Here is a 24,497-nt window from a genome sequence, read left to right on the forward strand (position 1 = left end):
CTCAGCTCATCCTAAAAAGCTCCATGGCCTGGAGTGAAAGCTGCAATTTAAAAATCTCCCAGAGACCCATTATTTGCAAATCATTGACACAACAAACAGTAACAACTCTGGTTATCCTCATCAATGCATACTTAGGGAGCTTTTCATCTGCAGAGGCTTGCACGCTCAATCATTTCACCTACTAACAATCTTTATAAAATTTTGGGTAAAGATGAGTTCCTGCCCATTTGCACTGCCTCTTAAATTTTTTAAAAGCTTTTCCATAAAATCCAAAAGCTAATGTCATCAATCCAACTTGTGCTAGAAACATTTTTATTATAAGAAACAAAGTTGACATTAGACAAATCTAAGATTTTTTTAAAAGCTAGGAAATCCAAGGTGTCCCATCTTTTGTGAAATATAGAACAAAACAGCTTAACATGATTTTTCTGCAAAAGAAAGTTGAGAGAAGGGCAAAAAAGCTTGAGTAGCTTAGATGTTTCCCACCAAATTCCACAGCAAAGGAATTTTCATAGTTGAGTTGTAAACCCTTGATGTAAGAGATTGACAAGTCAAACATGGACACAAGCTACATTACAGTGATGTTTGTGGACCCTGCTGCAGTATTGTCCCTCAGTTAAAGCTGCACAAATGTGCTTTACAATCTCCTGCGTAATTTAATAAAAAATAAAAGAAAGTCATTAGGAATGAACAGACTGAACATTACCTGATTAGCTGGCATTGATGATATTCATTCTCAATGGCTAGGATGGGGAAGTTGCTAGTAGGAGCTAAGAACATCCAGTGATTCTGCTCACTTGGAGAGAGAAAGCAATAGTTAGGAGTGTTGAGGGGAAGCCTCTGAGTTTTGGGAGAAAATTCATCATTACCAGGGGGTAAGAGGAGCAGAAAATAATGGAACAGCAGGCAAAGACGATTCAGGAGTACAGCCACTGAAATAAACAGGAAGTGGTAATGTGGGAAAACTATCCATATTTTGGTTGTGGAGGGGAAGCATTAAGTGGGAGCATGGAATAAATGGAAAATTCAGTGTTTCATACAGTGAAAAATATTATGTTTTGAACCCTACATCTTCAAAACATTTTGCAAATATTAATTTACTCTCAAAACACCCCTATTATATATTAATCCCATTTTACAGATGTAACAAAAGTGAGATTTACTGAGGGCTACACATGAGAACACCACCAGACTTGGTATTGGAAATTATTAATTCCTGATTCCCAGTCCCCCACTTTGTCTGCCAGCTAGAGAATGCTTTGGTGCATCTTCAGACACCAACTTACCAACTTCATGAGGAGCACTTTAAACTAGGTTTGAAGGAGTAGGTGACAAATGCCCACTAATAGATATTTTTTTAAAGTGACCTTGATCAAGGTGTGGAAGTTGGGGATAGAAATGGAAAATGACAGAAGGGTTACAGGAGCAAGACAGCATACAGTGGAGAAATTGGCTTAATAACGGAGATCTCTCTGGTCCTGTATTCCTGTGGGTGCACCATACATTAGAGGGCCAATGGTGCATACCACGCCAGCCCTCCCAACCTTCAAAATAGCTTGGAACATGCCACACAGAACTCCAGTGGCAATTTAAAGAGCCTGCAGCACTGGCCACTCTGCTCCAGTGGTGGCCAGGAGCCCCAGGCCATTTTATATCTCTGGGCCCACTGCCCCCTTTGTCAACCCTGTTGATGGGCATAGCAACACAGGTTGAAAAAACAAATTTGGTTATCAATGGTTTTCTGTCAGACTGGAAGGACATATCTAGTAGGGCCCCACAGAAATCAATCTTGTACTCAGTATTTGTCAATAGTTTCATTGATGACTTGGATAATGGAGAATATGCCTACAAAATGTGTAGGTGACACCAATCTGAAAACACTCTGGAGGACAAGACATTGACAAATCAGAGAATTGGTCTAGCAGTGGATTGGACTAGTTGACCTTTTGAGATTTCTCTTCGAGCCTTACATTTCTATAGTGCTGTGTTCTCTCTGGAAAGGTGATGAGGTTAGGCAATATTGGGAAGCCAGCCCAACATTCTGGAAGGACACGGAAAAAAGCAGTTCAGAACAAGAAGGGAATGCAGTGAAATGCAAAAAGTGTTTTTCTTTTTAAGCAGCAGCACATGGTATTACTATAGTGCAGTTGGCTTGCAAAGCTAGCATTTGTAACTGCTATAGTTAAATAGCTGCATTATGAGCAGCCGGTGAAAAGGGGGTATACCATTTATTGGATTCAGTTGCTCTTTATATTCATAAGCTTTCTTTGTGTATTTTTAATTAAATGTGTGAATGACAATTTTTTTAGCTTTTCATAAGCCTCATTTGTAAGACAGCTTTTTAGTTTAGGGGCAGAATTAGTTCTAACAAATTGTTGGTGTATATTGGCTACTAAATTTGCAAAATTTAGAAAGGCAGCCTAAAAATGCAAGACATTTTCTAGACCATAGATCTATTGTTCTCAATTTCACAGTAGAGAATGTCCTTCCCTATGACAATTGTAGCATAACCTCTGACCCAAGTGATGGAGAGTTAAATCATGTTACATCTTTTTTCTTAATGTTAAAGCCATTTTTTCCTCTCTAAACCTGAAAAAGTGAATTTAGTGTTTGAGGAAGGTACCCCCTTGCCAGAATAAATGTTCCTAGTCAGATATCAGCTATGAAAGGAGAATCAGAAGTTCAGACTTTAACGCACCCTAAAGTCCTTCCCAGCTCCCTTCTAGGAGGACCATTCAGAGTGAATGTTCGTTTCCATGACTTTTCAGGCCTTGTTCTCTTTGCCATGACTAGACTGATATCACCACCATATTTCACAAAACACTTTTGAAATGGTAATGGCTTTCAGTCATTATCATCTTGAGCCTATTATGAACCAGTGACCTAGACGTGAAAAGACTTTGTATTTTATTACGAAGCTCGAGTCACTCATTCCACTGCAACCTTTTAATTTCCCTACTGTAACCACAAATGTTTTTCCTATAGCTATCAACACTTTTTTTGGTGTTGTCAAAAACACCTTATCTTCTTCTAAATATTCTTTTTACTGGGTGCATTGGAGAAACTGAAAAATAGTAATATAGGAACAGTAGGTTTGTTGTTCAGGTTCCGTAGCCACCCAATATAATAATTTCTGCATGAAGGAAGCTGGCTCTCTTCCATTACCATTAGTAATGTCCCATACCAAGAACCCATTTAGGATTTTCCAAGCAAGCCTGAGACTGGAGTAGAAAGCATGGAAAAATAAACCAAAAGTCTTTCAGAATCAAAATAGTCCAGCCAAAGCCAAACAGTTTCTCACAAACATCAGTAGCATTCTAGGAGGTGCTGCCTCAGAAAACATGCAGGACTAATTCAAACTAAACCATGCAGCTTTCCACCTCTTTTCAATCTCTCTTGAAATTGTGCAAGAGAATAAGGGAAGGCTCATAAATATCATAAAAAGCTCAGCATGATCCACTTGTGCTGCACAAAACCACATTCTGTCACCATAAAACATTTACCATGGTTTCCCCCTCAGGCTGAAATAAGGCCATTTGCCTATTTTAAAGTAAACAATTTGAAGACTTCTTTGATAACCTGTATAACCTTTGTCTAAATAATAAATTGATATTTTTAGCTTAAAGTATTCTTTGTATCCAATGTCTTTTACACAATATATTTACATTTGTGCTGTGATGGAGAAGCAAATATTAATGATGCAGATTTGTTTTGAGTGAATGAGGACAGATATTCATGACATAGTAATTTAATCAGTTGCAGTTTGCAAGGTAAAAATTTCAGATGGATGAAAAGAAACTCAGGATGATAATTTACATTGAGGCTAAAGCCAAAAAATTAATAAGCTGAATGAGACTGAATTTTGTGATTCTCATTCTCCAGAAATTCAAACAAGCCAATATGTCTAGAAGTTCAATACAGGAAGAAAATGAAGAGAATGGTCTAGTGAAAGATATCCAGAACTCCCAGAAAACAATCCCTATCCTGCAGCTGACTTTGTTCAAGAAAAGCCTACAGATTTTATGTTGTATAGTAGTATGGTTTATAATGGGAGGTACCTATTATATACTGAAGTTTGTATTGTACTATATAAAACACCAATGTAAGTCATGTGAAGAATATTCATCTCTTTTCCTTCCCTCTATCACTGTTGATATCTAAACTATTTTCCTGTCAGTCTCATAACCTTTTAGCCTTCACTCTCACCTTCTTTTTACATTATTTGCCACCCATGACAATCTTTCAGCTCTACATCTCCAGAATACATCTGTACTTCCCTATTCCCATTATGGAAACCCATCTATGCCCTTGTTTATTTCTCTTATTCTTTGGCTTCCTGGATTCAACTATAACTTTTCCTATCTATACCTGTTCAAAATAAAATGTCATTTATCTTACCCACTATCTAAATACATTCAACCTTTCCTTATTGGTGGTAACTGGTTTCTAATTGGTCCTCAGGATCAGATTCTCAGGACAAATTGCCAGATGGATCTTCCACCAGCTCGGGAGACAAAGCAGCCAGCAACATCCAAATCTATTTTAGCCTTCAAGACAAGGTTTTTTTATTCTTCACTTACACAAATGCAAAAAACAGAAGAAAGGAACAGAGGTGATAGTCGTTCCCAGGACTGATAATGAAGAGTCCTCTCTTTCATTCCTTATAGCTCAAGGGTCATGACTCTTTCTTAGCCTCAGGAGGACCATAAAGCAAGAGGGCTAGTGAAACAATTCCTCCACCACTGCTTAGGGAAGTGTTTGTCTCTCCTGACACTCCTCCCCTCTCTTTACAGAGTTGGGCCCGTATGTATATCTTAAAGCTGGGAATCATGGCCACTAATGAGCTAGATTAACTTGTTCCCAACACCTGTCTGCTCTGCTTCTCCTGAAGTCAGGGCTTTCTGTTCCTTATTTCTGAAGGCCCTAAAAGGGGCAGACTACCTTGCTACACTGTCCCATGTCTGTCTCAATTTTTTTCTTTGCTTTTCCATATTCCTGAAAACTTCTCCCTGAGCTATCTAACATATTTACACTCTCTTTAAGTTCTTACCTTTAAATCTCACTTCTTCCAAATGATCCTTTCTCATAGTACCCATCTTAGCCAAGTGCTAAACAAATATACAAATTAATATTTTTAATGTAGGAAGAAAAATGATGCCACTTATAAACATGCATTGCACTACACAATCAACTGATTTCAGTCCCTTCAGATTTCCTTCCTGAGTTTGTATGTTGTCTTTTTAGCTTCCAAAGTCCTTCAAGATGAGGTTCTTGTATTCATATATGGCTCTGAAGTGTCTAGCACCACGTTGGAATTAAATAAAAACAAAGCATAGTTAAACTTGATTCTATACAAAGAAAGGATCAGGTTGGTCTTAATGGCATGTTGCTAGAATGACCCATGAGTATGGGTCATCTTTGGAATGGAATATTATTCCCATCTGAAGGGAGTGAGGATCTGAATACCTCCAAATGGTATAAGCTATACCTGTTATTAAAGGTCAACACATGCAACCATTACAGAAAGGAGCATATTATACCCTGCTGATCTAGATACTTATGTGGGCTCGACCACTATGGTAATTGAATGTCACTGAAACAGTAATAAACCCATCCTCACAACTAGCCCAGAAATTGTGTCCTTTATACAGATGGAGGAACTCAAGCACAGAAAGGTTAAGATTAGATGAGACAGCTATAGCAGAGCAATGAAATGAAGCCAGACCTGGAAACTCTGTCCAATAACTTATTCACAAGAATAGTGATAGAAATGTAGCCGTGTTAGTCTGGTGTAGCTGAAACAAAAAACAGGACTATGTAGCACTTTATAGACTACATAGTCCTGTTTTTTATTCACAAGACCTATTGATATATTGGTATAAATTACTAAGGCTGCGTCTAGACTGGCATGATCTTGCGCAAATACTTTTAACAGAAAAGATTTTCCCTTAAAAGTATTTGCGCAAGAGAGCGTTTATACTGGCCAGTGTAGAAAGGCAGCAAGATTTTGCGCAAAATCTTGCCAGTCTAGACGCAGCCCATGAGTGCATCTACACTACAAGCCTTTATTTCAAAATAATGTTGATGTGGAGGACTTCTTACTCCAACTTCTGGTAACCCTCATTTCAGGAGGAGTAAGGGAAGTCGAAGGCAGAGAGTTCTTTCTTCAACTTCCTGGTGTGTAGACAGCGCCAAACGCCAAAATTAAGTTATTGTGTAGCTGAAGTCAAAATTGATATAGCTGAAGTTGCATAGCTTATTCTGACTTTAGCCCTGCTGTGTAGACGTACCCTCACAGAAGCGGCTATTTTCAGAAGAGTGTAGAGAAAATCCAAGTTTGTATCATGAACAGTGTATGTTATGCCCAGAAGTGTCAGGAATTTGGACTATCATGGAAGAGCCATAATCATCATTGGAGGAGGCATTCCTATGAGAGGGACCAAAGATGAGAACAAATATTTGCAGAAATGGCAAAAAAAGGCCATTTTAACTTTGTCAGTGTTGCTGCTTGTGAATATTTAAAAATAGCACACTTCACTACTTGATCTAAACAGAACACTTCCTCTTGGCCCTGAATGAAGACTATATGCAGCCCCCTCTTGGGATGTGAAATTTTTTCTCCACCCTCTGTCTACAATTCTTGTTAGCTATGTCTCTGACCTTCGGGTGAGCTATTGAGTTGTCTCTTGGTATCCTTGATCTACCAGCACTACATAGCATTCTGACAACAACTATTCCTGCTGGAGACTGATGCACCCTGGAAAGCAGAAGTGATGTTCTAGATGATACCTGCCCTGAAAACTTCCTGCACTACCATAGGCCTCCCAGACAAAGATTCTCCACCTCCACTTGACTGGCTAATGTCCTTGTTTATAGCCAAGAGACAGAAAACACCTTCACATGGAGTCAGCATGAATGGGTCACAGTTATGTATCTTTGCCAACATAAGTACTTATTCTTGCACTTATAATTCAACTGCAGGCTAAAAAATGCAAGGAATGCTGAAGCAAAGCAAGACATCTAAGTCTAAAATCTTCACAAATGGCTCTTCGGTTTGTATTTGCTTTTTTACATGTGCTAGTAGCACCTGAACACACTCCCTAAATAGATGACATACTTTGGAGACACTCAGGTCCCTTTTAAAATAAATGCAGGCTTTTTAATCAGAGTAGCACTTTTTCTCTTGGTCCATGACACTCCTCAAATCATGGCACCATTGTGAATGTAAATAGATTAAAGAGCAGGCCTTTGTGGGATTTTGCTAAAATTGAAAGATACTGACACTGTGGAGTTGCTTCTCCAAGGAGTAAATTGCTGCCTCAACACTTTAACTGGGCGATAGTGAAGGGGACTTGAACCTGTGGCCACAAACTTTGCTTTTCAGAATAATTGCTTTAAACAGGCAACGTTAAGCAGGTGTATAGTGATTTTATGGCTCCTGTGATGTACTGTCATATGAGAGCTTTGTGCTTGTCACACTTTTCCATTTGATATTCTGAACCTTACTTATATATATAACACATACTATACAATGCTGATGATATTACTATATCTTATGAAAATAAACTATTTTAAAGTGAAGACACTATAGTCATTTTGTCCTACTAACTTTCTTACATGATGGATATGTTGTAGACATAGCCAGGAAGAGAACAATCTATCTGCAAACCAGCGATGGTTTAAGTATTACTGTACTTTTATGAATAAGCAGATTAATTGCATAATTTTTTTCTAACTGGACACAAATACCATATACATAACACATGCACATTTTATATTGATACCATGGTTTCTATCTGTTAACTTATGTGAGATCATATATGGACTCATAAAAACTGAATAAAACACAGCCAGATACTATATAATAATATTGTCACTAAACATTAGAAAACTCTGAAAGTCATGACCTCAGACATTAGAAAATGTGTTGACCATTTTGTTTCCTCTAGTTCCAGTTCTCATTAATATTTGTTTTCATGCTACAGAGAATATACTTTAGAACATCTGCTGATCTGGGTTTCACTGAATCACAATTGGCCACTAATAGCTGCAACAAAGAGAATGATGAGAAGATTGTTTCTAAAGCACAAATGTTTGCTTGTGTTGTTTTCCAGCAGCGAATATGCTTTTGGAAAATAGAAATAAACATTAAAGAGGAATGCACTGTGGTCTCCCCGCTGTCTGGTTCACATTCTGTGAATGGGAGCATCATTTTGTTACTGCGTAGCTAAACAACTGCTTAAGTGATCGATACAGACCATTATCTTAAATCATAGCATGAATTCCCAATATCATACATAAAATCAATAAAACACACAAAGAATAGGACTGAAAATTTCCACTAACATAGCCTGCTGCTTTTGAAAATATTTAGTAGGTTGGATTTTTTTTTTTTTTTTTTTACTAATTATGAGCTCAGTGGCAGTTTATTCTGCAGTAAATCTGCTGGTGTGAGATTAAACCTGTTATTGAACAGAGTTTTGAATCTACTGCAAGGCACTCATCACTGCTGGAGAGTGAACATTGCTGTTATCTCATTTAAAAGTTGGCCAGCAAAGCAGCCCATTTGTTTAAAATGCAATTAAGCTGGTGTCTTGAAGAGAAATTAGCAAGGAGTACTTCATTCTGAAGGCATAAGAGGTCTGTTCATAGACACATTAATCCTGTGATTTGGGACATCATTGCGATTTGGGACTTTGTTCCGAAAGGAAGTATGCTGCACACAAGTGCCAAAGAGGAAAGCTGCTCAGCGAAATGTATCAGCTCCATTTCATGCATTCAGGATTATCTCTACTATTTCATAAACATTATGTCTGTTAATTATAGAAATAAAAAGTTTAATGAAGATCATTGCTACTGTATTAAATAAAAACAGTGTGCACATTGACCACTAATCCATATACATTTAGGGGTTGGAGAGCAAGATGATGAACATGCAGAGTTGTAATTTATAGTGAGATTATTCCAATCAAATTAATTCAAAGTAAATATTTCAGAGCTAATTATTTATTTAGATTTCTAAAATAGGCATATCGAAACTCTTAGTACATGCAAAAATAATAATGAAACCAAATTGTAACAAGGCTGCTCTCTCTTTAAAATGGCATAAGCAGATACCCACAAGTAAAATTCAGCTCAGGAAATGGGAAGTAGGGTTTTTTTTCAAATGCAGCCCTTCAGGCAGAAAAGTTGGATGGATATATGGGCCCTGTAGATTCAAAATGGCCAGTACCTTACATGTTTGCAGAATTTGTAAAAAAAGAAGAGTAAGGGTATGTCTACACTACAAAGTTAATTCAAACTAACAGACATTAGTTCGAATTAACTTTGATAGGTGCTACACATACAAACCGCTAGTTCAAACTTAATTCGAACTAGCGGAGCGCTTAATTCGAACTAGGTAAACCTCATTCTACGAGGACTAACGCCTAGTTCGAATTAAGTAGTTCGAATTAAGGGCTGTGTAGCCACTTAATTCGAACTAGTGGGAAGCTAGCCCTCCCCAGCTTTCCCTGGTGGCCACTCTGGGAACCACCAGGGAAACTCTTCTGCCCCCCTTCTGGCCCCGGAGCCCTTAAAGGGGCACGGTCTGGCTACGGTGCCCGTGCCAGGTGCAAGCCTGCCAGCACCCAGCCAGCAGACCCTGCACCTGGTACGGCACGAACCAGCCACCTGCTGCCACCCAGCCCTCCACCTCTTCCCGGGACCAGGCTGGTGGCTCCCAGGAGCCTGTTCGGGGCTGCAAGAGGCGGGCGCCAGCCTGGTCTAGTGCAGAGATCGTGGACCTCATCGAGGTTTGGGGGGAAGCCTCCAACGTCCACGACCTCCACACTAGGCACAGGAAAGTGGCCATCTAGGGCAGGATACCTGCCAGCCTGTCCACCCAGGAGCAGGTTTGCATGAAAATCAAGGTGGTCCAGTAAGACCCCAACCCTGAGCTTAGAACGGCCGTACTGGGTCAGACCAAAGGTCCATCTAGCCCAGTAGCCTGTCTGCCGACAGAGGCCAACACCAGCTACCCCGGAGAGGATGGACCGAAATCAATGACCAAGCCATTTGTCTTGTGCCATCCATCTCCAGCCTTCCAAAACAGAGGCAGGGACACCATTTCTATCCCCTGGCTAATACCACTCCATGGACCCAGCCTCCATGAATTTATCTAACTTTTCTTTAAACTCTGTTATAGTTCTAGCCATCACAGCCTCCTGCAGCAAGGAGCTCCACAGGTTTACTATTTGCTTTGTGAAGAAGAACTTTCTGTTATTAGTTTGAAGCCTGCTACCCTTTCATTTCATTTGCTGTCCTCTAGTCCTTTTATTATGGGAACTAATGAAGAACTTTTCTTTATGCACCCTCTCCACACCACTCGTGCTTTTATAGACCTCTATCATATCCCCCCTCAGTCTCCTCTTTTCTAAGCTGAGAAGTCCCAGTCTCTTTAGCCTCTCTTCATATGGGACCTGTTCCAAAGCCCTGATCATTTTAGTTGCCCTCCCCTCTCCCACCCTCTCTCTTCCCCTCTCCCACCTCCTTTTCCCAGTCTCCCCCAGTTTTGTTCAATAAAGAGAGTTTCTGTTTTTGAACACACGTGTCCTTTATTTGTACATCAGGAAGGGGGCGTAGGGAGGGGTAAGTGGAAGGAGGTGAGGGAGGAATGGGGTACGAGCCCCTGATGGGGAGGACTGGAGTGGCTCTGCGGGTTCCTCGGGGTGGAAGCTCTCTTACAGCCCCCCCGATTCACCTCCCCCCTCCCGGATGGCAGCCTGCAGCAAGTGCAGCCGGGCTGATGGCCGAGTGCTGTGATGTGCCGGATGTGGGCATTCAGGGCACTCCAAGCCAGGACTGCTTTGCTGTCCTTCATCGAGTTAGACAAGCGAGCGGGGAACCCTGAGAACTGTCTGTCCGGGGTGGGGGTCAGGTCTCTTTAACCACAGTCCTCGGCTAGCCTGAGACCGCAGCTCCACGCTCTAAGTCCTAATCTGGTGCCCTGCCGGCACTGCTTCCAGCCATCCTTAACCTCGGTTCAGGATCCACTCAATGTGGACATGCTAGTTCGAATTAGCAAAATGCTAATTCAAACTAGTTTTTAGGTCTAGATGCAGTAGTTCGAATTAACTAATTCAAATTAAGTTAGTTCAAATTAGTGCTGTAGCGTAGACATACCCTCAATGACAAACTTATCCTGATGTAGCCTTACTAAGGTCAAGAGACAAATTCAGACATCATTGAAGCCAGTGGAGTTACACCAGAGATGAATGTGGGCATTGAGTCCCATGGATGAGGTTCAGGCCTTTTAACTCTTCAACATTCTCCAAACATTCGTGCTGTGGCAGAAAAATAAAGTACGTATTCTCCATTACAGTTACAACCAAGTAGGAGGGATAAGGGAACAGAAAGTCAATATTCATTCTCAAGAATGAAATGGGGAGAGAGAAAATACCAGTCATCTATTTTATCCCTATACAGAGTGACCAATCCTACTTTGAAGGAGAAAACAAACACACCCAAGTGCCATGGTGCACACATATTTTGCCATGCAACCTACTGAGTTCACAAACAGGGAGGAACTAGTAGGGAAAGTAGATGTGGGTAGAAACCTGGGAAGCAGTGATCATGAGATGGTAGATTTCAGGATCCTGAAAAAGGAAGAAAGAAGAGCAGCAAAATACTCACTCTGGACTTCAGAAAAGCAGACTTTGACTCCCTCAGAGAACTGATGGGCAGGATTCCCTAGGATGCTAACATTAAGGGGAAAGGAGTCCAGGAGAGCTGGCAGTATTTTAAAGAAACGTTATGAAAGGAACAGGAAGAAACTGTCCTCATGCACAGTAAGAAGAGCAAATATATTAGGTGACCAGACTGGTTTATCAGGGAAATCTTTGATGAACTTAAACACAAAAAGGAAGCTTACAAGATGACATGGGAGGAGTATAAATATATTGCTTGAGAATGCAGGGAGGTATCAGGAAGGCAAAAGCACAATTGGAATTTCAGCTAGCAAGGAATATGAAAGGTAACAAGAAAGGTTTCTACAGGCGTGTTAGCAATAAGAGGGTGATCAGAGAGGGTTTGGGGTTCTTACTGGATGAGGGAGATAACCTAGTGACAGATGATGCGGGAAAAGCTGAAGGCTTTCTTTGCCCCCATCTTCACAGACAAGGTCAGCTCCCAGAATACTGCACTAGGCAATGCAGTACGGGAATCAGGTGGGCAGCCCTCAGTAGAGAAAGAACAGGTTAAGAACTATTTAGAAAAGCTAAACGTACACAAATCCATGGATCCAGATTTAATGCATCCAAGAGTACTGAGGGAGTTGGCAAATGTCATTGCAGAGCCTTTGGCAATTATCTTTGAAAACTCGTGGAGATACCAGGATATCCCAGATGATTGGAAAAAGGCAAATGTAGTGCCCATCTTTAAAAAAGGATAGAAGGACAATCCAGAGAACTATAGACCAGTCAGCCTTACCTCAGTCCCTGGAAAAATTATGGAGGGGATCCTTAAGGAATCCATTTTGAAGCACTTGGATGAGGGGAAGTGATCAAGAATAGTCAACATGGATTCACAAAGGGCAAGTCATGACCAATCTGATTAGCTTCTATGACGAGGTAACTGGTTCTGTGGATATGGGAAAGTCGGTGGATGTAATATACCTTGACTTTAGCAAAGTTTTTGATATGGTCTCCCACATAATTCTTGCCAGCAAGTTAAGGAAGTATGAATTGGATAAATGGACTATAAGATGGATAGAATGCTGGCTAGACTGTTGGGTCCAACGGGTAGTGATCAACAGCTCAATGTCAGGTTGGCAGTTAGTTTGTAGTGGAGTGCCCCAAATATCGGTTCTAGGACCAATTTTGTTCAACATCTTTATTAAAGACTTGGATGAGGGGATGGATTGCACCCTCAGCAAGTTTACAGATGATACTGAGCTAGGGGAAGAGGTAGATACATTGGAGGGCAGGGATAGGGTCAGAGTGACCTAGACAGAGTAGAGGATTGGGCCAAAAGAAATCTGATGAGGTTCGACAAGGACAAGAGTAGACTCCTGCACTTGGGAAGGAAGAATCCCAAGTACTGTTACAGACAGGGGAATTAATGTCTAAGTAGCAGTTTGGCAGAAGAGGACCTGGGGATGAGAAGCTGGATATGAGTCAACAGTGTGCCCTTGTAGCCAAGAAGGCAAATGGAATATTAGGTTGCATTAGGAGGAGCATTGCCAACAGATTTGAGAAGTGATTATTCCCCTTTATTCAGCTGCCCTCCCCCAACTATAGAAAGGATGCGGATACATTGGAGAGGGCCCAGCGGATGGCAACCAAAATGATTAGGGGGCTGGAGCACATGACCTATGAGGAGACACTGAGGGATTTGGGTTTCTTTAGTCTAGTAGAGAAGAGTGAGGGGGGATTTGATAACAGCTTTTAACTTCCTGAAGGGAGGTTCCAAAAAGGATGGAGAGAGGCTGTTCTCAGTAGTGATAGATGGCAGAACAAGGAGCAATGGTCTCAAGTTACAGTGGGGGAGGTCTAGGTTGGATATTAGGAAAAACTATTTCACTAGGAGGGTGGTGAAATACTGGAATGGATTATCTAGGGAGGTGGTGGAATCTCCATCCCTAGAGGTTTTTAAGTCTCAGATTAACAAAACCTTGGCTGAGTTGATTTAATTGGGATGTGTCCTGCTTTGGGCAGGGGGCTGGACTTGATGGCCTCCTGAGGTATCTTCCAGCCCTAGGATTCTATGATTCTAAACCAGCCAGGTTTCATGCCTACGCGCTCTGATATTTGTGCTTATATAGCATATAATATAGAATCCCATAGAATATGTTGGCAAATGATCCAATATGCCATTTTTGTAGCTTCTCAATTTTAGGGCTGGCCAGTCTTTGGCGACTGCTTCAATCACAGTAGTTTCCGGACTGCTCTAAATAGTGTGTTGTTTCCCATGGCCCCAGGGAAACATTACAGCTCTTTCGCTTATCCCCCTTTCTTCCATCCTGACTCGGAAAACAGTAGTAGGGGGTATGGCGGAGTGTTAATGTACAGCTGGCTCTGCCAGCTCCAGGTTACCAAGGCATTCTCCTATGAAAGGAGATTCCTCATCTGGCCAGGTATACCTCTGTGCTATGGAGCAGTGCAAGGCATAACTAACAGGAAGTAGGATGGCTCTCTCAGGCTGTGTCTAGACTGGCAAGTTTTTCCACAAAATCAGCTGCTTTTGTGGAAAAACTTGCCAGCTGTCTACACTGGCTGCTTGAATTTCCACAGGAACGTTGACTTCCTATTGTAAGAAATCAGTGCTTCTTGCGGAAATACTATGCTGCTCCCATTTGGGCAAAAGCCCTCTTGTGCAAATCATTTGTGCAAGAGGGCCAGTGTAGACAGCACAGTTCTGTTTTGCGCAAAAATGCCCTGATGGCTAAAGTGGTGATCGAGGCTTTTTTGCGGAAAAGCATCCTTGCCAATCTAGACGCTCTTTTCCACAAATGCTTTTAACAGAAAAATTTTCTGTTAAAAGCATTTGCGGAAAAACATGCCAGTCTAGACGTAGCCTCAGTGTTTATTCCTTAAGTCACAGTTGTTGTGTAAGGTCCTAACAAAATTTGGTCACCGCTTTTGAGACAATATATATCCAGCAAAATAAACTGTCATTTCCCCCAGAGTCAGATTATAATGAGGTAGTAGTTCATTGATATTATCAGCAGGTTTATTTTTGCAATGGAAAGTACAAAAATTATGCAATGAAACTAAATTCTTAAAATTAACTCTTTATTATTTCCTCCATCATTTTACACTGCTTTTGGTCATAGAGTTTGAAAACAGGTGTTTTAACATCAGCATGTGTCAACAGCTCATATCACCTGCCAACTTCATTGTGGATTGCTGCACTTAGAAAATGATGATTTAAAATCCATTTAAAAATTAAATTAAATAAAAATTATTCCATGCTACTAAGATTTTAAAAACAATTTTATTTTAAAAATGAACTCTCAGGTGTCCTGTGATTCTTTAGACATTGAAATTTCCAGGCCTAGATTAAACTGTTTATTTTAATTTCAGCATTGCTGCCTTTGAACTGAATGAGGATGGTGCTGATGACATTTTAAAGAGTGTTTAGTCTCTCTACTAAAGAACTAGACTAATTCTCCTTGCTTCCTGTCTGACAGCATAAATTAATTCCTGACTATAAGTTGACTTAAAGCTTAGTTTTCAAACCCCAGGTTTGTCTGTACTGAGAGGCGCTCCCATGGGTGTACTGCACTTGAAAGGTTTCAAAACTTAGGCGAGTCTGTGGAGAGGGCTGTGGCTTCTTTTCACTACGCCACATCCATGGATACAACTCTCAGGGCAGAGAGATCAGAGAATTTAAGAAAGAAACTAGTTTGAAATGGAATTAAAGCCTAGTTTCTGAGACAACTGTTTTCTCTCTGCTGAGGGCAGCTTTAGCCTCAGCTGCATTTAGTTCAAAAGACAAAAAGGGCTACAACTGGAACTCAGATTGAAAATGGTACTTTCAAATGACACTGGAGGTTTTAGATCTCCAATGCTTTTTAGTCATTTTAATGAATAAATAAGTAATAACACCAGCAAAGGAAAAAATAACTCTTTTCTGCTACTGTTTCTTTGGGTGTATTGATTCAGGGAGTCTTAGCTGGCTAACGAGTTACAATCTTGTTAGTACAGGCTGAAACCTTCATTTCAAGCAGATCACTTACTTTTTGTATCCCATAGCACACTGCTTCTACTGAATTCTCTAACCTTTCATTTTGGACAGAATTAATATAATCATGCTTATAACAGTTTACAGAAGATGTCTTGCCAGCAAACTGTTACATACAGTGATATGCTTCCCATTTCTGGCTTGCACCTCTCAGTCAAAAGAAAAGGGAGTTTAAAGTTTAACCAATTTCTTTAATGATCTTTTCTTTCTTTTTAATTATCTTTTGATCACAGATAATGGAACAAATTACAAGTGTTTTTTTCATTATCTGAAAAAATCAGATTGTGTTTGCAAATCTAGTATAATGCTGGTAATGCTTACTATTTTTACAAGATATGCTGACAAAATGTTGCGGGAAAGTATATATATTTGTGCCTGTATAAAGTACCTTTTAAATAAAAACAATTACAAAATAAACTATATATATGTAGATTGCCTGCTACATATTCTTATTAGAGACATGTCAGCCAGCAGTACCCTCAAGTCCTTTCTTCCCTCCCATCACAATCAACCACAATAGGTGAATACAGACAGTTCATTCTTCACAAGTAATACCACATAAAGCAATAATGTTATTGCAATGATAAAATTACAGAAATTAGATATGTATAAGACCAATAAGGTCTTCTAATTCCTCCTCCAGCCAATGTAGGATAATTCCCTATAGTACATTTCCTAGTGTTTTGTCCATTCTTGTTTTTAATGTGCCAAGCAATTTGGCTTCCATTTCTACCTCTGGGAGATTACGCCACAATCTAATAGATCTCACTGACAGGAATTTTTTTTTTTATGTTGCCAAGTCATTCCCATGAGGGCCATTTTTAGATGAGGGAGGGGAACCCAATTCTGGCAAATATACAATTGCTTCTATGGTATTTCAGTTGGTAGGTGCAGGTAGCCAAACACCATCTGGTACCCAGCTGGTACAGCATATTTAGAGATGTCTAAAACCCTTCCATCCCTCTCTGGCTCATCTTTGCTTTTGGAATCAACTTCTTAATCATTTTTAATCACTGTATTGTTTTGCTATCTGGAAAAATTCCTTTGTATGTATACAATTATTGGAAGGAAGAATTTAATTATAGTTCAGAACCTATTATTATGAACAAAGCAGTGAAGCAGGGCTTTTTTCCTCTTCACTTCAGTTTAATTATCTTTAACAAGTTTTAATTGTATATCTTTTTGAGTTTACAGCATGCAAACCGTCTCATGAGAAGAACAAATCTTAAAAAGCAGGGCAAGTATAGCAGCCGCATTTACGAGCAAAAATAGATTTCTTACTCAGAATACCAGAATCATGAAAAAGAATGTCTATTGTTGCAGTTTTTAAGAGTTTAACTTTGAAGTATTCAAAAGGTATATTTAGAAGACATGTCTTTCTATAACAATCGATTTCAGGCTACAAATGCTTTTAGTTGTATTGAGCCTGTGGGGGGGAAGTGGACAAGTTAGATAACATGATGTTTTTTAAGCAGACAAGATGGATAATGACTAGTGTATTAAAAGTTTTGATATTATGGTCCTTACTAAGGCAAAACGCCCATTGAATTTTTTTTCAAAAGATTCAGTATAACTATAAATGTATTTAGTCTGCAGTATATTGTAGCAACTATGAATATCTACTTATTCTCAATGGGTTTAATCCAAAGCCCACTGAAATCAATAAAAAGTCTTTCCACTGACAATGTATTTTGGATTAGACCCAATACACCATTAAATACTTTAAAGAACCACTAATAAGCACTGAAAGACATGGAAAAGTGGGGGTTCTGGTTCCAGTCACACATGCCCATGTTCAGTGATGAAATCAGTGATATTAGAGATGCCTCCCCGGATTTGCCATGAAAGTCAACGGGGAATTTCTCCTGGAAAAGGGCCACAGGAGAGGAGAGACATAACTTTTGCACTTCCTTAGGGAATGCAAGCAGGATGGGACACAGAAGTTTTCACTGTAGAGGACTCTGCTAACACTGTGTACCACAGAACATAGGAGAACAAATCCATCCTCTACTCTCTAGTAAGTAACATTGGAAAATATAGAAGTAAATGCCGAGGCAAAAATAGAGACCAAGTATTAATGAAGAAACAACTACTTTTTGCTAAGAAATGCAGCAAAGGTAAAAAAATGGAACCAGATCTGGATTTTGAACGCCCTCAAATTGTTAGGTTAGGTTTTCTTAGGTTTATTGTAAGCAAGAAGGTACTTTGTAAAATGCAGGATCTAGCACTGAATTTTGAATATGCCCCAAACTCCTGGCATTTGGAACTGGAGATTTGCTGAAGCCATCTCCAATCTGGTGTATATTATATCCAAAAAACCTACAGTGAGAGAATACTAAGTTTGCAAAAAACAGGAAGTGCTAGAATTAAGGTTACCTGGACAATCTTAATCCGAGTGCAGTGTGTATAAGCCTTAACTACAAGACCACTCCTTCTCTTCCAGCAGCAGTCTCCTGCTATATTCACTACTCACTTTCCAACCAGCTTCTCCAAACCTCCTTAATCAGGTCCTGCACCTTCTCATTTTCTTACACCCCATCCAAGGCCCCACAAAGCTGCAAGATGTCCTCATCTGCCTTCTCCTGGTGCTGGCTAAGACAGCCATCCATTACAACAGAAACAAGAAACTGGATAGGAAGGTGCTCTGTAAGTGTGGAGACTGTTTCTGATCTGTACTACTGTTACATCTCTGGCCAGTTCTCTACATGGTATCCCCCTCTGGGGGTATGTCTACACTACAGCGCTAATTCGAACTAACTTAGTTCGAATTAGTTAATTCTAACTAAGCTAATTCGAACTAACGGAACCAGACTAAAAAACTAGTTCGAATTAGCGTTTTGCTAATTCGAACTAGCATGTCCACATTAAGTGGACCCTGAACCAGGGTTAAGGATGGCCGGAAGCAGTGCCGGCAGGGCATCATATGAGGACTTAGAGCGTGGAGCTGCTGTCTCAGGCTAGCCGAGGGCTGTGCTTAAAGGGACCCGACCCCCACCCCAGATAGACAGTTCTCAGGGGTGCCCCGCTTGCAAAGCAGTCCTGGCTTGGAGTGCCCTGAGTGCCCACACTGGGCACATCACAGCACTCGGCCATCAGACCGGCTGCACTTGCCACAGGCTGCCATCTGGGGAGAGGAGGCAATTGGGGGCCTGCAGGAGAGCTTCCACCCCCAGAAGCCCACAGAGCCAGCCCAGTCCTCCCCATCTGGGGCTCGTACCCCATTCCTCCCTCACCTCCTTCCACTTACCCTTCCCTAGCCCCCCTTCCTGATGTACAAAATAAGGGACAATTGTGTTCAAAAATAGAATCTCTCTTTATTGAACAAAACTGGGGGAGACTGGGAAAAGGAGGTGGGAGAGGGGAGGGCAACTACAATGATGAGGGGTTTGGAACAGGTCCCATATGAAGAGAGGCTAAAGAGACTAGGACTTTTCAGCTTAGAAAGGAGGAGATGGAGGGGGGGATATGATAGAGGTCTATAAAAGCATGAGTGGGGTGGAGAGGGTGCATACAGAAAAGTTCTTCATTAGTTCCCAAAATAGAAGGACTAGAGGACACCAAAGGAAAGGAATGGGTAACAGGCTTCAAACTAATAACAGAAAGGAAATAGTCAACCTGTGGAACTCCTTGCTGCAGGAGGCTGTGAAGGCTACAACTAGAACAGAGTTTAAAGAGAAGTGAGATCAATTCATGGAGGTTGGGTCCATGGAGTGGTATTAGCCAGGGGGTAGGAGTGGTGTCCCTGCCCAAAGTTTGTGGAAGGCTGGAGAGGGATGGCACGAGACAAATGGCTTGGTCACTGTCTTCGGTTCATCCCCTCCAGGGTCCCTAGGGTTGGCTGCTGTCGGCAGACAGGCTACTGGGCTAGATGGACCTTTGGTCTGACCCAGTACAGCCATTGTAAGCTCAGGGCTCAGGGTCTGGGGTCTCAGTCGACCACCTTGATTTTCATGCAAACTTGCTCCTGGGTGGCCAGGCTGGCAGCTCTCCTGCCCTAGACGGCCACTTTCCTGTGCCTAGTGCGGAGGTCGTGGACGAGGTCCACGATGTCCGCACTAGATCAGGCGGGTGCCCGCCTCTTGCGGTCCTGGGCAAGCTCCTGGGAGCCACCAGCCTGGTCCCGGGAAGAGGGGGAGGGCTGGGGGGCATCGGGTGGGTGGCTCAATCCATGCCAGGTGCAGGGTCTGCTAGCTGGGTGCTGGTAGGCTTGCACCTGGCACGGGCACCGTAGCCAGCCCGTGCCCCTTTAAGGGGTCTGGGGCCGGGAGGGGGGAAATAGAGTTTCACTGGTGTTGGCCGGAGTGGCCACCAGGGAAAGCTGGGGAGGGCTAGCCTCCCACTAGTTTGAATTAAGGGGCTACACACCCCTTAATTCGAACTAGAAAGTTTGAACTAGGCTTAGTCCTCGTAGAATGAGGTTTACAAAGTTCGAACTAAGCGCTCCGCTAGTTCGAATTAAGTTCGAACGAGCGGAGCGCTAGTGTAGCGCCTATCAAAGTTAATTCGAACTAATGTCCGTTAGTTTGAATTAACTTTGTAGTGTAGACATACCCTGGGTTCCTCATTTTCACCCCATGACTTTGACATCTGTTCCTGTTTTTTTCATTTGTTGTCCCCAGTGTTTACTTGTGGTCTGTGTTCAATAGCCCCTCCAGTGTTGGGCAGATTTGGACCTACAATCTGCAGGCAACTATAATCCGTACACGTTTTGAACCAATTTAGCACATCCCCTCTCATGTGCTCCAAAGGATGAGAGCAATTTTCTATGACATTACTCCTGTTCCCATTTTCTCCTTCATTGTCCCACACGCTCACTTGTGGTTTGGGCCATATGATTCCTTCCATTTAGTTCAGGAGTGGAGCTGGAGTTTTGGTTGGGCTTAGAACCACCAGTCCCTATACCTGCAATTTTTTAAACACGTTTACAACTTTTGCAAACAAACAAGACAAGAGTCCTACACATAATATCTTCATTCAGTACACAACACTGCTTAGACTGTTTCATATTGCAGTCCATACAAGAGGGCTGGATTAAGGTTCTATGATTATTAAATTAATTCTAGCATTTCCCAACTTTTGATTATTTGACACTGCAACCTTTGCCCGCTTTTAATATAGTTTTTTAAATGAAATTCCTTAAGTTATTTTTGTATAAGAAAGAAGAAATTCTGCCAAATGAAACCATAATGACACCACCAGTAGGGTTTGAACTTTTCAATCCACAGATCTCTATCACTTGAATTATAGAGTAGCAGTGGTAGGCAGTTATCCTGTATGTGAACCATGACTGGAGAGAGAAGATATGCACTGAGCCTCTGAATTTCCCAATGATTTGTTGATAGCAAAGACCTTCTGAGATACAGGAATCTTGGGTTCAATTCAAGATTCTGAACAGGAGTATGCTATAATGCAGTGGCCCTCAAATTATGGCTCTGGACCACTAGTAGTCCGTGACCATCTTGCAGGTGGGCAACGGCTCAGAGCTTCCCCTTTCCCTCAGCAGGGAGCCTTTGCTTTCTCCCCAGTCCAGTGCCCCAGTTGGAGCATCTGCAGAAGCTTCCAGCTGTGGGGAGGGGGCAAGCCTCATGGGCCAGATCTGCCTTGCAGAGGAAGGAAGTTGCTCTGTGCACTTTCATTCTCCCTCCCCACAGCTAAGGGAACAGTAATGTAGGAAACCACTTGCCTGGAAGCTTTCCTCACTGGCTGGAATCATAGCCAATAGGAGCAGTGGGGGTGGTATCTGGGAGTAGTGAGAGGCATGGAACCAGCTATGTGCCCCCCCATCCCACTCATGCCCAGACCCACTTCCCACCAAGACCCCCACCCTGAGCTTGATCCTGCACTATACCTACAAACCAGACCCAATATCCCCATCCCCTCCTGCATCCATTTTATCATCATGGGTGATTGGCTGGTAGTCTGTGGAAAGGTCTGTGTTGAATGGGGTGGGTCATAAGCAAAAAAGTTTGAGATGGTTACTCACCTTTAGCAGTAACTGGCATTCTTTGAGATGGGGGTGCTCCACAGCAGGTGTCCCTTGGGGTGTGCTCCCAGCATTGCAGACCGCACTCTTCAAAGCATAGGGGGCTATGCATGAATGGCAAAAAGGTGCACAAGCACCACATGGTGCACCTGAACATGCGACCACCCTACCCTCAGTTCCTTCTCTATCCAGAAACCCGACCTGTGCAATGAAAAGAGTCTCCAAAGTAGAAGACTCCACAGCAAGTGACCACAAAGAAATATGTCCTAAGGAGGTAGGGACTTTGGAGCTAGCTGGTAAGCAGTGCACAAGACCACGTTGGCAACCTTCATTGATGAAAGAGATCCACGAGAAAGTGCAGAGTGCTTTGCGAAGGTTTGGTCAGAGGCCCATGTTCTGCAGCAGATATGTCCTCAAGAGGGATCTTGTGGAGGAAAGCTATGGAAATGCCCATGGCTCTGGTGGGAATGGGCTGAATGGAGGTAGGTAGACTAAAATGTGATTGTGCTGCTAGCATAAGGCTATGTCTGAAATCCAGTGTGATAGTCTTTTGGAAGATACCTTTTGTCTTTATGGTATTCAGCAATGGATATGAGCGCTTGGGTGAATCCTGAAAAGATCTTGTTCTGTGGATGTAAAATGAAAGAATTCTATGGACACCTAGTGTATGCATCGTTGCCTCAAAGGAATTAGCATGCGGCTTAGGGGGAAAAAACAGGTAAATGGATGGTCTGGTTTATGTGGAAGGAAGAGTGGATCTTGGGAAGGAATTTTAGAAGGGTACGTAGCAGAACTTTACCTTTAAAAGATGTGTATGGAGAATCTGCCATCAAGGCTGCTATTTCCTCGACTCATCTAGCAGATGTGATCACAACCAGGAATGCAGTCTTCATGGAAAGATGAAGAAGTGTGCAGGTGGCCATTGGCTCCACAGGGGTTTTGGTAAGGACTGTGAGAATGATGTGAAGATCCCATGGTTCTCTTGGGGAAGTTAAGTCAGGGTATATCAATTGGATGTCTTTGAGGAACCACTTCATCATTGGGTGCACAAAAATTGTGTTATCGTCCATTTTTACATGGAAGGTAGTTATTGTAGCTAGGGGAACTCTAACAGCTTTTAGAAAGGTTTGATTGTTTTAAATGCAGGACTTAGTTGAGTTTAATAGGAAGTGGAGCAGTCTCTGGGAAAATCTTATGAAAGTTGGCCTACTGAATGAAAATTTTCCATTTATTGGAGTAGGTTTTGCATGTTGAGGGGCAGCTTGGCTATGTGAAAGTACATTGCGTATTTGGTCCAAGCATTATAGCTCTATGCCTGAGAGCCATCTAAGTACCAAACCTTCAGGTAAAGTCTGGTGAACCATGAATGTTGGGGTTGAGCACCTGGTTGGTATACAAGCCTGGGGTTGCATGGTAAGGAGAATGGTCAATAGAGTGCCATTCTGCTGAGGAAAGGAAACCAAGGTTTTATGGGCCAAGATGAGGCTAGTAGTATCTTGAGTATCATGTGGAGGAGGAGGGGAATGGGAGGAAAGGCATACTAGAGTCCGCAGTCCCAATTTATAGCGAGGGTGTCTCAGAGGAAGCCTTTTTCCTATGCCTGCCCTGGAGCAGTATGGGGGCATTTCTTGTTGGAACTAGTTGTGAAAAGGTCTATTAGAGGGAAATCTCAATGTGAGAAGATTAATTCTAGAATATCATGATAAGCCATTCCTGTTGTTGGGGCAGTGACCTACTTAGTGCATTAGCTGTGGTGTTCAGTGCACCTGGTAGATAACAAGTGCTTCAACAAGTGAAGTTGTGGGAAAGACACCACAACTATAGTGTAATAGCCTCTGTACAGAGGGCATGGGAACTGGCACCCCCTTGTCTGATTATATAGAGTATACCGGCGACATTGTCGGTGTATATTTTGAAGTATTTGTGTGCTATTTGTGGAAGGAAGAGTAGGCAGGCTAGTAATATGGCCCTCAGTTCTAGTACATTTATGTGGAGTGACTTTTTGTCTGATGTCCAGAGGCCCTGTGTTGTTAGGCATCTCATGTGCACCCCCTGCCTGTTAGGGAGGCATCTGTTGTAATGGCAGTAGAGGCCTCTAGTCGTTGGAATGGAATTCCTGTGCACAAGTTGTGTGCCTTGTTTACCAGAGTAGTGAATTTACCACCATGTTTGGGATGGAGAGAGACCTGATGATGAAATGGCAGTGTGGTCTGTAGACCATACTGAGCCAACCGTGTAGGCATCTCATAAATAGTCATTCATAGGAGACCACTGGGTTGCATGCTGCCATATGGCCAAGCAGCTGAAGGTAGTCATGTGCTGTGATCACGCATAGCTTGTGGGCCAGTTCCCTGACCTTCTCAAAGCTTTTGATGGGCAAGGAAGATATCGCCACCGTTGAGTAGAGTTAAGCCCCTATGAATCGGATAGTCTGTACCAGTATGAGTACTGCCTTTGTTTGCTAATAGACCTAGATGACTGGAAGCAAATCATGACTACATGATGTCATTGTGGGACTGCGTTTCTGATCTGACTTGATCAGACAGTTGTCGAGATAAGGAAACTCGACATTGTCATTTTTCCTTAGGTGGGCAGTGACGATGGCAAGGATTTTAGAGAAAACTCTCGGTACTGTAGAAAGCCCAAATGGAAGGACAGCATATTTGAAGTGGCGTGTATCTAAGACAAAGAGGAAAAAATGCCTTTGAGCAGGATGAATATGCACTTGAAAATAGGTGTCCTGCAAGTTGAGATGACAACCAGTCACTGAGCTCCAAAGCAGGGATAATAG

This window comes from Pelodiscus sinensis, chromosome 9, assembly GCF_052426305.1.
Source record: "Pelodiscus sinensis isolate ZL-2025 chromosome 9, ASM5242630v1, whole genome shotgun sequence".
Lineage (NCBI taxonomy): Eukaryota > Metazoa > Chordata > Testudines > Trionychidae > Pelodiscus > Pelodiscus sinensis.